Genomic DNA, 15,303 nt, shown 5'->3' on the forward strand with positions numbered 1-15,303 from the left:
CAAGCGCAAGGCCCTGGGTTCGGTCCCCAGCTCTGAAAAAAAAAAAAAAGAAAAAAAGAAGAAAAAAAAAAAGAGCTGGAGAGATAGTGCAGTGGTTAAGAATGCCGGCTACGGGCTGGAGAGATGGCTCAGTGGTTAAGAGCACCCGACTGCTCTTCCAGAGGTCCTGAGTTCAATTCCCAGCAACCACATGGTGGCTCACAACCATCTATAAAGAGATCCGATGCCCTCTTCTGGTGTGTCTGAAGACAGCTACAGTGTACTTATATATAATAAATGAATAAATCTTAAAAAAAAAAAAAAAAGAACGCCGGCTACTCTTGCAGAGGACCTGAGTCCACACGGTGGCTCACAACTACCAGCACCGCCTGTTCTGGAGGATCAGATACCGTTATGTGGTCTCCGTGAACTCTAGGCGTGCACACTGTGAGTTCACACACATGCGTGAAAAGACTCATGCACGTAAAAATAAACTAATCGTGCTGGAGAGATGGTTCATGGTCCGGAGTTCTCTTCCCAGCAACCACGTGGTGGCTCATGACCACCTGTAATGCAATCTGATGACCTCTTCTGGTATGTCTGTCACATAGCTACGGTGTATTTATAAATCTTTTTTTTAAAAAATGAATAAAAAGTAAAATAAAAAATGAAATCTGGGGGCTGGGGATTTAGCTCAGTGGTAGAGCACTTACCTAGGAAGCGCAAGGCCCTGGGTTCGGTCCCCAGCTCTGAAAAAAAGAACCAAAAAAAAAAAAAATGAAATCTGTAAAATCCACAGACATAGTCATAGGAAGCTCAAAACAGCATATCTCAGTGGCGATGGTGCACCCTGGTATCTTCACATCCTCACACATCTGGATCCTTCTAGATCCATGGGCAGTTTGTGGGTCCACATGGGAGTAGCCACTCCTTTCCTGTTGTTTCTCTCAGGAAGAACAGTCATTTCTTTGCTGTTATTGTTGTTAATTTTTTTTTTCCTTTTTTTTCTTCGGAGCTGGGGACCGAACCCAGGGCCTTGTGCTTGCTAGGCAAGTGCTCTACCGCTGAGCACTTGCCCAACCCAACCACTGTTGTTAATTTTTTTACAGCTTTTTGGAATATTTGTTTGTTTTGGTAGTGGCTTGACAACAAGGCATGTGCTTGAAGGTCAGAGGGCAACTTGCAGGAATTGGTAATCTCCTTCCGCCGCGTGGGATCCATGAGGAAACAAACTCAAGTCGTCAGGATTGGTGGCAAGCACCTTTACCTGCTGAGCCATCTCACTGGCCCCTGTCTCTCTACATCTTCTCATATTTATTCTCTTGCTCGTTCTCTAATTGGACCTCAAAAGCTAGGTATTCTCTTCTAGCCTCTGTTCCCCTCTGCCTGATGTCCCCGTCACTCAATGACTTGTTTGTTTGTCTGTTTGTTTCCTGAGACAGAGTTTCTCTGTGTCGTCCTGGCTGACCTGGAACTCACTCTGTGGACCAGGCTGACCTCACAGAGATCTGCCTGCTTCAGCCTCCTCAGTGATGGGATTAAAGGTGTGCCCCCACCACTACCCAGCTTCACTGACTTTAAAAACAACACCAGGGACTGGAGAGAGGGCCCAGCGATTAAGAGCGCTTGCTCTTCAAGAGGACATGGAGGCTCATGATTGTCTGCAGCTCCAGTTCCAGGGGATCCATGACCTTCATGGGCGCCAGGCACACAGTGACGCAAGCCAACACTCATACACATGCAAATAACGTGAAACTAAAACATTTTAAAACATAAAACCAACTCCTACATTAATGTAAAAGAAATCGCTAACACTCCCCCCAAAGGACCTATAAGTACCCTCTTCCAGAAACTACTATACACACTTCTGTGACTTTTTAAAAACCTACCAACCCTGAGCTTACACTGTCATCTTCATTCCCTTTGGATATTATAGGAAGCTGGGTGGTTTGTAGAGGAATGGCCCCCATGGACATATATGTTTAAATGCTTAGCCCATAGGGAGTGGCACATCTATAAGGTGGTATAGAAATTTTTAATCCCACACCACGGTTTCTGCCCCTCCTTTAACCATTTAATTCCTGGATAAAAGACACACCCAACCTTTATATTTACAAAAAGCCTAATCGGGACAAGAGCTGGACAGATATCTACCCTCTCTGTTATTAGACACGGTAAGTTTTTTTTTTCTTTTTTTTTGGAGCTGGGGACCGAACCCAGGGTCTTGGGCTTGCTAGGCAAGCACTCTACCACTGAGATAAATCCCCAGCCCCCTCTCTGTTATTAGAATCTACTTTCCTATCAATAACCCTGAGTTATTACTTCCTATGTTCATCTGGACTGCTCTTAACATCCAATTGGCCAGTCCTCAGGGCCATATTGTCATGAACTCACCTAATCCATGGCTGTTTCCACTTCCTCCTTTCTTCCTTTCTCCCTGGTCTCTCCTCCTCCCAACCAGGTCACTCCAAACCCACCTACCTCTAATCCCTCCGGTAATTGGCTGTAGCCAATTGTATTTAACCAATAGTTTTAAATCAAGAAACAAGGTTTGCACAACAAAAGCTTATAAACATGAGAGGTTACTCATAGGCCTAGACCTTGTGGTATATAATTTAGCATTACAATACATAACAACAGACCAGACCTCAACAATAAGGTACGGCCTTCTTGGAGGAAGTGAGTCACTTTTGTGGCAGGCTTTGGGGTCTCAGATGCTCAAGCTAGGCCCAGTGTGGCTCACTGTCTACTCTTGCTGCCTGTGGATCAAGATGTAGAACTCTCAGCTCCTTCTCAAGCCACATGTCTGTCTGTGTGCTGCCATGTTTCCCAGCATGATAATGGACTAAATCTCTGAAACTGCAAGCCACCCCCAATTAAATGTGTTCTTTTATAGGAATTGCTGTGGTCATAGTGCCTCTTCCTCCTCTTCCTCTTCTTCCTCCCCTCCCTCCTCTTCCTCCTCTTCCACTTCTTCCTCCCCTTCCTCCTCCTCCTCGCCCTCCTTCTCCTCCTTCTTTTTTCTTCTGAATGGTTTATTTATTTTATTTCAGACCCACCAGAAGAGGGCATCAGATCCCATTACAGATGGTTGTGAGCCACCATGTGGTTGCTGGGAATTGAACTCAGGACCTCTGGAAGAGCAGTCAGTGCTCTTAACTACTGAGCCATCTCTCCAGCACCTCATGGTGTCTCTTCAAAGCAAGAGAAACCCTGATACAGAGGCCCAAACCTACACTGAGGCCTTGTCTTTCTTCTTTAGGAATTGGTACACCATTATCTATTTAATGCTCACCAGAGAGAGCAGAGTGGAGGAGCAGGGAGGAAGAGAATATGAAACCAACTATTTTTGCATCTTTCTGCCTTACCTTGTTTTGAGACAGTTTTTACTTTGGTACCTTAGTGAGTCTCTAACTTTTTAATTTTTTTTTTTTTTTTTTTGGTTCTTTTTTTCGGAGCTGGGGACCGAACCCAGGGCCTTGCGCTTCCTAGGTAAGCGCTCTACCACTGAGCTAAATCCCCAGCCCCAAACTTTTTAATTTTTAAAATTCATTTTTATTATTTTTAATTATACATAGTGTGGTGGTTTGAATATGCTTGCCTCAGAGAGGGGCACTATTAGGAAGTATGACCTTGTTGGAGTAGGTGTGGCCTTGTTGGAGGAAGTGTGTCACTTCGGGGGTGGACTGTGAGCCCTCCCCTAGCAGATCGGGAGGCTGCCTCCTCCTAGTGGCCTTCGGAACAAGATGTAGGACTCTCAGCTCCTCCAGCACCATGCCTACCTAGATAATGCTATGCTTCCTACAGTGATGATAGTGAACCGAACACCAGAACCTGTAAGTCAACCCCAATTAAATGTCCTTTATAAGAGTTGCCTCCGTTATTGTGTCTCCTTACAGCAATGGAAACCCTAACTAAGACACATAGGTCTGTATGCGGGTGTGTGAGTGCAGGAACCCTTGGAGGCCAAAGGTGTCAGATCCTCTGGACCAAGGGTTACAGGTGGTCATGAGCCGCCTGACATGGGTGCTGGGAACTGAACTGTGGTTGTCTTCCAAAGTACCAAGTACTCTTAAGCACCGAACCATCTCTCTAGCTCCATGATCTCCAACCCTTTAGCTTAACTGAGCCCCCATCTCAACCTAAGGAGTGCTGGGGTTATGGGTGTGCCTTATCATGCTAGAATTGTCTTTGAAAAAGATCACCAAAACCACCAATACCGAGGGGTTGGGGCCATAACTTAGTGAAAATATGAAAACTTAGCAGGCACAAGGATCTAAGTTCAATTACCAAAACTAAAAATAAAACAAAAATTCACAAAAAAAAAAAATAGTAGCTAGATAAGACTAAATAAAAGAGAGAAGACACGGGGTCTGGAGAGATGGCTCAGAGGCTAAGAGCACTGACTGCTCTTCCAGAGGTCCCAAGTTCAATTCCCAGCAACCACATGGTGGTTCACAACCATCTATAATCAGGTCTGGTACCCTCTTCTGGCCTGTAGGCATACATGCAGGCAGAAAAGCTACATGATAAATAAATAAATGTTAAAAGAGAGAAGACACAAATATCTAAAACAATAAATTAAGAGAATCTCGTGTACTGAATAGAAGTGTCACCTGTCGTTAAGAAGCTGACTGGCTACTGAGCTGAGGCAAGATTAGAAGGTGGGACATCTGGCAGGGAGAGAGGAACTGTGAGGTCGAGTAAGGCATAAGGAGTTTCCCCTGGATGCAGAGAAAGATGGTCTCGTGAAACTGAGGACCAGGAGACCAGCCATGTTGCAGAACTAGAATAAATGGGATAAGTTATGAGCTTAAGTTATGAGCTAGCCAGAAACAGGCCCAAGCTTATGGCCTAAGCCTTTATTCATAAATATAATTAGATCTGAGAGTTGGTATTTCAGGGAACAAAGAAGTCAGGTGAAAAACTCACAGTTACAAATAGTGAGCATGTAATCCAAATTTAGCTAAAAATCCAAGTTTAGAAACTGAGAAAGAAATTAGGGGTGGAAAATGGTTCCCCAGACCAGGAGAGGGAAACCACAGAAAGGTCAGGTATTGGCCCCTAACCCCTGTGGCACAGCACAACCAGCGCTGGGGAGAGCAGAGGCCAGTCTGCAGCTCGTAGAAGACAAGCTGCCCCGCAGGCAAACACCTTCCCAGAGCCGGGTCGGATAGGCTTGGCTACCGGCTGCTGTGCACACTCATGAAGCTAGATTTTCACAGAAGGGATCACAGCAGCTTCTGCCCGAAAACAGGAAAGGTCAGCGCGAACATTTTCCCAGAGCTGTGGGGGGACTGAAAAGGCCTAAACTTCTGAACTGCTAAGGTACTGAGTTTGAAAACAATAAAAGAGAAAAGAAACAACATTTTTTTAAAAAGCATAGAGATACTTAGTTTGAAAATAAGAAAATAGGGCTGGAGAAATGGCTCAGTGGTTAAGAGCACTGACTGCTCTTCCAAAGGTCCTGAGTTCAATTCCCAGCAACCACATGGTGGCTCACAACCATCTGTAATGAGATCTGATGCCCTCTTCTGATATGTCTGAAGACAGCTACAGTGTACTTATATATAATAAATAAATAAATCTTGGGGGCTGGAGAGATGGCTCAGTGGTTAAGAACACCCGACTGTTCTTCCAGAGGTCATGAGTTCAATTCCCAGCAACCACATGGTGGCTCACAACCATCTGTAAAGAGATCCGATGCCCTCTTCTGGTGTGTCTGAAGACAGCTACAGTGTACTTATATATAATAAAATAAATCTTAAAAAAAAAATAAATAAATCTTTAAAAAGATAAGAAAATAAGAAAATAAAGTCCTTAAGGAGTGAGTTAGAGGTTAAAAAGAAAATATTTTCTATGTTAAAAAATGGAGAAAGGGGGCTGGAGAGATGGCTCAGCCATTAAGAGCACTAAATGCTCTTCTATAGGTCCTGAGTTCAATTCCCAGCAACTACATGGTGGCTCACAATCATCTGTAATGGGATCCAATGCCCTCTCTATTGTGTCTGAAGACAGCTACAGTGTACTTATATAAGTAAAATAAATACCAAATATTATACCTTAAGGATTCCTACCAGCTTTTCCTGAGAAGTAGCTTTTATGTGAGGCAAGAAAGAAGTAGGTTGTAGGTAGAATCATTTTCTAGTTCTTTAAATGAGACAATCACTTTGTTTTCTATAGATTTCCAGTGATGATGCCCTGGCTGAATAGGCTTGTCTCTCCTTTAGCCTGTACCTCTTTTCTTCCTCCTTGGTTTCAGTCCCCATGTGCTATAAGTAAAATAAATAAATAATTTTTTCCTTTTTTTTAAGATTTACTTTATGTATATGAGTATGCTGCCTTCAAACACACTAGAAGAGGGCATCGGATCCCATTACAGATGGTTGTGAGCCACCATGTAATTGCTGGGAATTGAACTCAGGACCTCTGGAAGAGCAGTCAGTGCTCTTAACCACTGAGCCATCTCGCCAACCCTAAATAAATCTTTTTAAATAAGAAAAATGCAACGACAGAGGGCACCATAGACCCTATATACTTTTGTTCCAATTATCAAGATAAAAATCATATGTTCAATAATGATTACAATTTTGTATATCCTTGTCTTAGTTAGGGTTTTACTGCTGTGAACAGACACCATGACCAAGGCAAGTCTTATAAAGGACAACATTTACTTGGGACTGGCTTACAGATTCAGAGGTTCAGTCCAGTATTATCCAGGCAGGCATGGTGCAGGAGGAACTGAGAGTTCTACATCTTCATCTGAAGGAAGCCAGGAACAGACTTGGCATCCTCAGGCATCTAGGAGGAGGGTCTCCAAGACCAACCCTACCATAGTGACACACTTCCTCCAACAAAGCTTCACCTTTTAATAGTGCCACTTCCTGGGCCAAGCATATGCAAACCATCACAATCCTCTTTAAGAAAGATCAGAATAGGGTTGGGGATTTAGCTCAGTGGTAGAGCGCTTGCCTAGCAAGCACAAGGCCCTGGGTTCAGTACCCAGCTCCGGAAAAAAAAAAAGAAAAAAGAAAAAAGAAAAAAGAAAAAAAAAAGAAAGAAAGAAAGATCAGAATAAAGCAGGTTTAGAGAAAGAAAAAACTGAAAGACGGAATGCTATATTGGAGGACAGAAGAGGGAGGCTAGAGGATGCTTTAAATCAGAGCGAAGAATCTTCAGAAGACTCTAATCTGGAACCTAAAATAACAGCAAACAGGGTAGTTCAGGTGAGAAAAATCCACAAAGACTTGAGGAATTAAAATGGCAACTACAAAGATGCAATACATTGAATCAAGAATACAAATTATGTTTGACATTACTTTAGAATAATGTCATAAAATAATAGACTACATGTTTCATTTTGTAGTGTTTAAAGAATTAAGATGTATGTACTTGTTGACACACCATACTATTGATACATATTCAGAATTTAGACATGCTTTTGCCTTAAGTTCTAGAAAGGCTGTTTACAAACTGTTTAGGATAATTTAGAAATGGAAGTTAATAGTTAATCAAACTTATGGTACGTGAGATACTAGTCTAGTTTGTTATTGAAGTATGTTTGAAAGGTTGATCAGATAGTAAATAAAAACAAGCAATGAAGCAATGTTTGCCAATTCAGATATACGAGAGAGAGAGAGAGAGAGAGAGAGAGAGAGAGAGAGAGTCTTCAAAAACCTCAGAGATCCACAGAATATAGCAGTTAACAATGTTTTCTTGTTAAAAGGCTTTTATGACAATGAGACATGGCATGCTAGCTACTGGGCAAGAAACTGCCCTTGCTACAACTGCTGGCAGGATACTGTCCAAAATGGGCAAACATTTTGGATGGAGGGAAGTCAATTGTTGAGCATTGCCAAGTTAGGGTAAGCAGTCCTTCATAATTCCTGCTTCCAGAAAAGTCTGTCAGACATTCCGGGCCAGAGGGTTGAAGATGGATGCTCCTATAACATGGAGAACTCTTTTTTTTTTGGAGCTGAGGACCGAACCCAGGGCCTTGCGTTTACTAGGCAAGCGCTCTACCACTGAGCTAAATCCCCAACCCACACGGAGAACTCTTGTGGGCTGTCCAGGCAGCTGACTGTCGTTCCTGCAGGCTGGGAGCTGCTTGTCTGCACTTCCTATGTACTCAGGGAATATTTATTCCTTCTCAGATCTCTGATGGGGACAAGTCCTAGATAGTTATCGTCCCACTATGAGGCTTAAGTTGTTTGAGATTTAGGAAAACTGTTTTAAGTCTAAGAAGATGTTGTATTTTGATAGTGCAGGTTATGATAGAAATTGATGTAGGCACAGAACTCGCGGAACTTACCCAGAAAGGATAGATAGTAGACTGCTTTCTCCCAAGGTTGCCAAATGCATATGGACTGGACATTATGGATGTAATCTTACTTGACAGGTTTTTTTTTTTTTTCCAGAGCTGGGGACTGAACCCAGGGCGTTGTGCTTGATAGGCAAGCGCTCTACCGCTGAGCTAAATCCCCAACCCACTCTTGACAGTTTTGTATAATTGCTATTATTGTTTCTAGTTTACTATTGAAAGAAGAAGAGCTTTTCATTGGACTAAAAGGGGGGAATGTAGAAAGACTCTCTTCTACTGAATGGAAGCATCACCTGTCAATAAAAAGCTGGTTGGGGGCTGGAGAGATGGCTCAGCGGTTAAGAGCACTGACTGCTCTTCCAGAGGTCCTGAGTTCAAATCCCAGCAACCACAGGGTGGCTCACAACCATCTGTAATGGGATCCAACCCCTCTTCTGGTGTGTCTGAAGACAGCTAGAGTGTACTCATACACATAAAATAAATCATTGGTTGGCCAATGAGGCCAGGCAGGATTAGAAGGTGGAACATCTAAGAGAGATAGAGATAGAGATAGAGAGAGAGAGAGAGAGAGAGAGAGAGAGAGATTCTGGGATTGAGTCAGACTCGGGGGAGATTCACCTAGACATAGAGGAAGACAGTTGAGTAAAACTGACGACTAGGTAACCAACCTGGTGACAGGACTTAGACTAGAATAAATAAGACAATAAAGTTATAAGGTAGTCAGGGAACAGGTCCAAGCTTATGGCCTGAGCATTTATTCAGAAACATAATTAGGTCTCAGAGTTATTTCTGGGAACAAAGAGGTCAGGTCACAAAGCTCTGCCAGTTTTACAAAACTGAAACTATGAAGCTAGGTGTGGTGGCACTTTCCATTAGTCTCAGCATTTGGGAGGCAGAAGCAAGTGGATCTAAGTGAGTTCAAGGGCAGCCTGGTCCACAAATTGCGTTCCAGGATACCCAGGGCTACATAGAAAAACCCTGTCTTGACAAACAAACAAACAAACAAACAAACAAACAGGAAACGTTGCTGTAAAATTATAAATGACGACACTTGTCCTGGTTCCCGCGAGTTCCCACTCCCGAGGATCCGCACGCTCTTCTCTGTTACCGCTTTCACACACCGTCCCCTTGGTGGTTGTTACCACGCCTGAGGCTCACTTAGCGTTCCGCGGGCCGTGCTAGCATGGTCCCACACCATGCTAGCCCCAAGCAGTCTACAGACTAGCACAGCTTCCTGTCACAAACTCTGTTCACACTCCCAGCACTCAGCGATATCGTTAGTCAGCAAACTGAAACCCAAGAACCAGATTTAGGTGTTAAATGTTCAATGTACAAAACATCCACACAATTGACTTACAACTGATTGATAAGATATAATTGTCCACCTAGACACACAAAGCCCTGTACACATCCATCCCTTAAGTATATTCATAACGACCTATAAATGTGCAGAAAGGAACCTTTTTTTTTTCTTTTTTCGGAGCTGGGGACCGAACCCAGGGCCTTGCGGTTGCTAGGCAAGCGCTCTACCACTGAGCTAAATCCCCAACCCAGAGAGAGGAATCTTAACATCAGCCTCCATGTTCTCTCAGCTGCTTCTCCCGCCTCGTTCCAGTCTCCTCCACGCTCTAAAACTTTTCTCCCGCCCATCCTTCCTTCTCGTCCAATGACAGGCCTCGTTCTATCTTGTACCTGCCTTCGCCTGTGACATCATCCCACAATCCTCTGTGTTTATGCCTGTATACGCACACACGAATACACATACATTTCAACATACAATTCAACCAAGTTCAAAACTACATGTCTTCTCTAGCGAATGTCATAAAACACAGAATTATTACCAACTCTGTTCAAAACTCTTCCAAAAAGTTGATGAGAAAGAACAATTCCCAGGGGCTGGAGAGACGGCTCAGTGGGTAAGAGCACTGACTGCTCTTCCAGAGGTCCTGAGTTCAATTCCCAGCAACCACATGGTGGCTCACAACCATCTGTAACGGGATCCGAAGCCTTCCTCTGCTGTATCCGAAGACAGCTACAGTGTTCTCATATGTAAAGTAAATAAATAAATCTTCAAAAAAAGAACAGAAAAATGAGGCCGTGTTACCACATTAACAGAAGAAAAGGAAATTCAGTTCCAGGATCTTAATTAATGTATTAAAAATCATTTGGTGAAATTCAATATTCTTTTTTTCTTCTTGTTCTTTTGTTAAAGCTTTTACTTGGAGGCATCATGGGAAACTTAGAGGTACACATGGAGAAGACATGATCACACATGACCACAGAATGGAATAGCTCAGAAGCATCAATGCCTGCGGCTAGTGCTGGAGCTGGAGTTTTGAGTTTGGCATGATACTGGGGCTGAATGAATGAACTAGCATTCCTCTCCTTCTTCCTCACCCTCGCCTTCCACAGAACCCACACCAACCTCCTCATAATCCTTCTCTAGGGCAGCCGTGTCCTCACTGACCTCAGAGAACCACTCCCATGCCCTCACTCACATACCAGTGTACGAAGGCACTCTTGGCATACATCAGATCAAACTTGTGATTCTAGGCGAGCCCAGGCCTCAGTAACGGCTGTAGTATTGCTCAACATGCACTCGGCTCTCTGGACCTTGGCCAGGTCACCAACTTGAAGCCAGTGGGGCACCAGTCCACAAACTGGATGCTGTGCTTGGTCTTGATGGTAGCAATGGAGGCATTGACATCTTTGGGAATCACATCATCATGGTATAGCAGGCAGCGGGCCATGTATTTACCATGGCAAGAGTCACATCTGGTTGGCTGGCTCAAAGCAGGCATTGGTGATCTCTCTACAGAAAGCTGCTCATGGTAGGCTTTCTCAGCAGAGATGGCAGGGGCATAAGTGGCCAGAGGGAAGTGGATACGAGGGTAGGGCACCAGCTTGGTCTGGAATTCTGTCAGATCAACATTCAGGGCCCCATCAAATCTGAGGGAAGCAGTGATGGAAGACACAATCTGGCTAGTAAGGCGGTTAAGGTTAGTGTAGGTTGAGCACTCCAAGTCGAGGTTTCTATGACAGATGTCAGAGATGGCCTCATTGACTACCATGAAGGAACAATCAGAGGGCTCCAGGGTGGTGTGGGTGGTGAGGATGGAATTGTAGGGCTCAACCACAGCAGTGGAAACCCGGGGGGCTGGGTAAATGGAAAACACCAGCTTGGACTCCTTCCTGTAATCGACAGAGAGCCGCTCCATCAGCAGCGAGGTGAACCCAGAGCTGGTTCCCCCACCAAAGCTGTGGAAAACCAAAAAGCCCTGGAGACCTGTGAACTGGCCAGCCAGCTTGCGAATTCTGTCCAAGACAAGGTCAATGATCTCATTGCCAATGGTGTAGTGGCCATGGGCACAGTTATTGGCAGCATCTTCCTTGCCTGTGATGAGCTGCTCTGGGTGGAAGAGCTGGCGTTAGGTGCCAGTGCAAACTTCATCAATAACTGTGGGTTCCAGGTCTAGGAGCACTGCCCGGGGCACGTGCTTGCCAGCTCCTGTCTCACTGAAGAAGGTGTTGAAGGAGTCATCTCCTCCCCCAATGCTTGTCGCTTGGCATCCGGCCATCAGGCTGGATGCCATGTTCCAGGTAGTAGAGTTTCCAGCAGGCATTACTGATCTGGACACCAGCCTGGCCATCATGGTTGGAGATGCACTCACACATGATAGCTACGGGTTAGAAGGCGAGGATGAGAGAAGCAGACACCGGGTCCCGGTTGCTGTTCCCGGCAACTAAGAGTTGAGGTAAGAAACACAATGAGGTGTATATATATATATACACACACACATATATATATATATACACATATATATACACACATATATATATACATATATATATATATATATATATATGAAAACCTTCATGCTTTTTCTTAAGGAACAATACTTTAAGATAAGGCAATGCCATATACTTTTTAAAAAAGATTTATTTATTTAATGTATATAAGTACACCATCGCTGTCTTCAGACACACCAGAAGAGGGCATCAGATCACATTGTAGACGGTTGTGAGCCACCATGGGGTTGCTGAGATTTGAACTCAGGACCTCTGGAAGAGCAGTCAGCATTCTCAACCATTGAGCCATCTCTCCAGCTCAGAAATTCAATATTCTTGATAGAAACATACCCACAGGAGGCTGCAGAGATGGCTTAGCCTTTAAAAGAGCACTGGCCGTTCTTCAAGAGGATCTGGGTTCAGTTCCCAGAATCTGCATTGCAGCTGACAACCATCTGTATCTCAAATTCCAGAGGCTCTATCGCCCTCTTCTGGCCTTTGCAGGCACTGCATGCACTTGGTGTCTGCCTACGAGAGACAAAACACCCATAAATATAAAATAAAAATAAATAATTAAAACTTTGTGTTTTGGGGGTTGGGGATTTAGCTCAGTGGTAGAGCGCTTGCCTAGCAAGCACAAGGCCCTGGGTTCGATCTCCAGATCCAAAAAAAAAAAAAAAAAAAGAAAAAGAAAAAAGAAAAAAAAAACTTTGTGTTTTCAAGACAAGGTTTCTCTGTGTAGTTCTGGCTGTCCTGAGCTCTCTGGTCTGTGTAGACCAGGCTGGCCTTGAACTCAGAGATCCACCTGCCTCTGCCGCTTGAGTGCTTGCACCACCACTGCCCAGGCAGCATTTTTGTTTTTCTGTTTTGTTTGTGGAGCGCTGCATCAAAGCCAGGGGCTTGTATATACTAGGTAAGCACCCCACGGCTACACATGCTCAGCCAACCCAAACTTTTTCCCTTAATAAGAGAAACAAGACCAACACGCCTGCTTTCATATATCATAACAATGGAACTATGAGACTGAGCCACTGAGCAAGAAAAATATGGAAAAGCCATCCAAACTGGAGAGGAAGATGTAAAATGATCTCAGCCTTCAACATAATTATATAGGTGGAAATCTAAACCGTCCAGAAGCTACGTAAAGAAACCCTGTCTCAAAAAAGAAGAAGAAGAAAAAGAATTAAACCAATTTCGTAAAGTTGAATACTAAATACCAAATATTAAAAATAATCCATCTTTATATTTCTTTAACGGCAAACAATCCAAAGCAAGGAACGCAACAAAGCAAGATTGTTTATGGTGTCATCAATCAAGCCAGTCATTGGCTCATACCTGCAGTGTCGGAGCTCAGGGTAGAAGCAGGAGGATCCGGAGTTTAAGGCTGATCTCACCCACATAGCAAGTCTGAAGCCAGCTTGAGCTACATGATATCTGTCTCAAACAATAATAAAAAGGAGGCCTGTGGCTGGGGAAATGGTTTAGCAGTTAGAACCCTTACTGCTCTTGGGTAAGACCTGAGTTCGATTCCCATCATCCACATGGTGGGTCACAAACACCCCCACCCCCCCACCCCACCCCCCACCCCAGCCCCCACCCCCCACCCCCCGACCCCTGCCTCACTCCAACTCCAGCAGATCTGACGCCCTCTTCTTCCCTCTGCAGGCATACACAAATTCACACAGGCACACACATACGCAAATAAATAAGAGTTGTATTTTAAAGGGGAGTGCAGCGAGGAAGTGACTAAAGAAGAGATTTTCAAGTCTACTATACCATGGTAACAACTGAGGTTTTCTTTTTTTTTTTTTTTTTGGTTCTTTTTTTTCGGAGCTGGGGACACAACTGAGGTTTTCTAAAGACGACATACTACTGAAATGAGACGGAACATGCCCAGTTGATGATCTTGTATGTTTAAAGACAGGGTCTTATATAGCCCAGGAGGGTTTTGAACTCGTGATCCCCACGCCTTTACCTACCAGGTGCTGGGATGGCAAACCATTGTGCCCAGCTGCTCATCAGAAGACTTTTGACAGAGGTGCAAGGAGCACTTGGTGAGAAAAGAAAAGACTAGAAAACAGGACACCCGGTGAATAAGGCCGCGGAGTGTGTTCCTACCTCTCCTTTTCTCAGGCTGCCGGGAAGATGGCGGACATTCAGACAGACCGTGCTTACCAAAAGCAGCCTACAATCTTTCAAAACAAGAAGCGTGTTTTGCTGGGAGAAACTGGCAAGGAAAAACTCCCTCGGTACTACAAAAACATCGGTCTAGGCTTCAAGATGCCCAAGGAGGCCATCGAGGGCACCTACATAGACAAGAAATGCCGGGGTTGGGGATTTAGCTCAGTGGTAGAGCACTTGCCTAGCAAGCGCAAGGCCCTGGGTTCGGTCCCCAGCTCCGAAAGAGAGAAAGACAGAAAGAGAGAAAGAAAGAAATGCCCCTTCACTGGTAATGTCCCCATCCGGCGGACGGATCCTGTCTGGTGTTGTGACGAAGACGAAGATGCAGAGGACCATTGTCATCCGCCGGGACTATCTCCATTACATCCGAAAGTCCAACCGCTTTGAGAAGCGTCACAAGAACATGTCTGTGCACCTGTCCCCCTGTTTCAGGGACGTCCAGATTGGCGACATTGTCACTGTTGGAGAGTGCAGGCCCCTGAGAGCAAGACTGTTCGATTCAATGTGCTCAAGGTCACCAAGGCTGCTGGCACCAAGAAGCAGTTTCAGAAGTTCTGAGGGGACTCTAGCCAATGCCCTAGAACAAATAAAAGTTATTTTCCAACTTACAAAAAAAAAAAAAAAAAAAAAAAAAAAAAGGACACCCAGGGGCTAACAAGAGAAGCTGGACCCTTACTTAATCCATGTATAAAAATTAAGCCAAGGAAAAGACCTTAATATAAGGTTACTCTATGAGGCTGGAGAGATGGCTCAGCAGTTAAGAGCACTTGTTGCTTTTGCAGAGGACCAGCACCTACCTACATGGTGGTTTACTACCCGTAACTCTGGTTTCAGGGGATCTATGTACATGGTACACATGGCACACATGTAGACAATACACTCATGCACATAAAATAAAGTAAATCTTTTCTTCTTGAAATTAAGAGCTGGAGGGTGGTTCAGTAGTTAAGAGTACTGGCTGGGGCTGGAGAGACGGCTCAGTGGTTAAGAGCACTGACTGCTCTTCCAGAGGTCCTGAGTTCAATTCCCAGCAA

General features: G+C 44.4%; 2 pseudogenes; one reads left to right on the top strand and one right to left on the bottom strand.

Annotated features, from left to right (window-relative positions):
- Positions 1-10,670: 10,670 nt before the first annotated feature.
- On the bottom strand, positions 10,671-12,045 carry Tuba1b-ps13 (tubulin, alpha 1B, pseudogene 13; annotated as a pseudogene).
- A 2,130-nt stretch (positions 12,046-14,175) lies between these two features.
- On the top strand, positions 14,176-14,842 carry Rps11-ps5 (ribosomal protein S11, pseudogene 5; annotated as a pseudogene).
- Positions 14,843-15,303: the final 461 nt, after the last annotated feature.

Source organism: Rattus norvegicus, chromosome 5 (genome assembly GCF_036323735.1).
Source record: "Rattus norvegicus strain BN/NHsdMcwi chromosome 5, GRCr8, whole genome shotgun sequence".
NCBI lineage: Eukaryota > Metazoa > Chordata > Mammalia > Rodentia > Muridae > Rattus > Rattus norvegicus.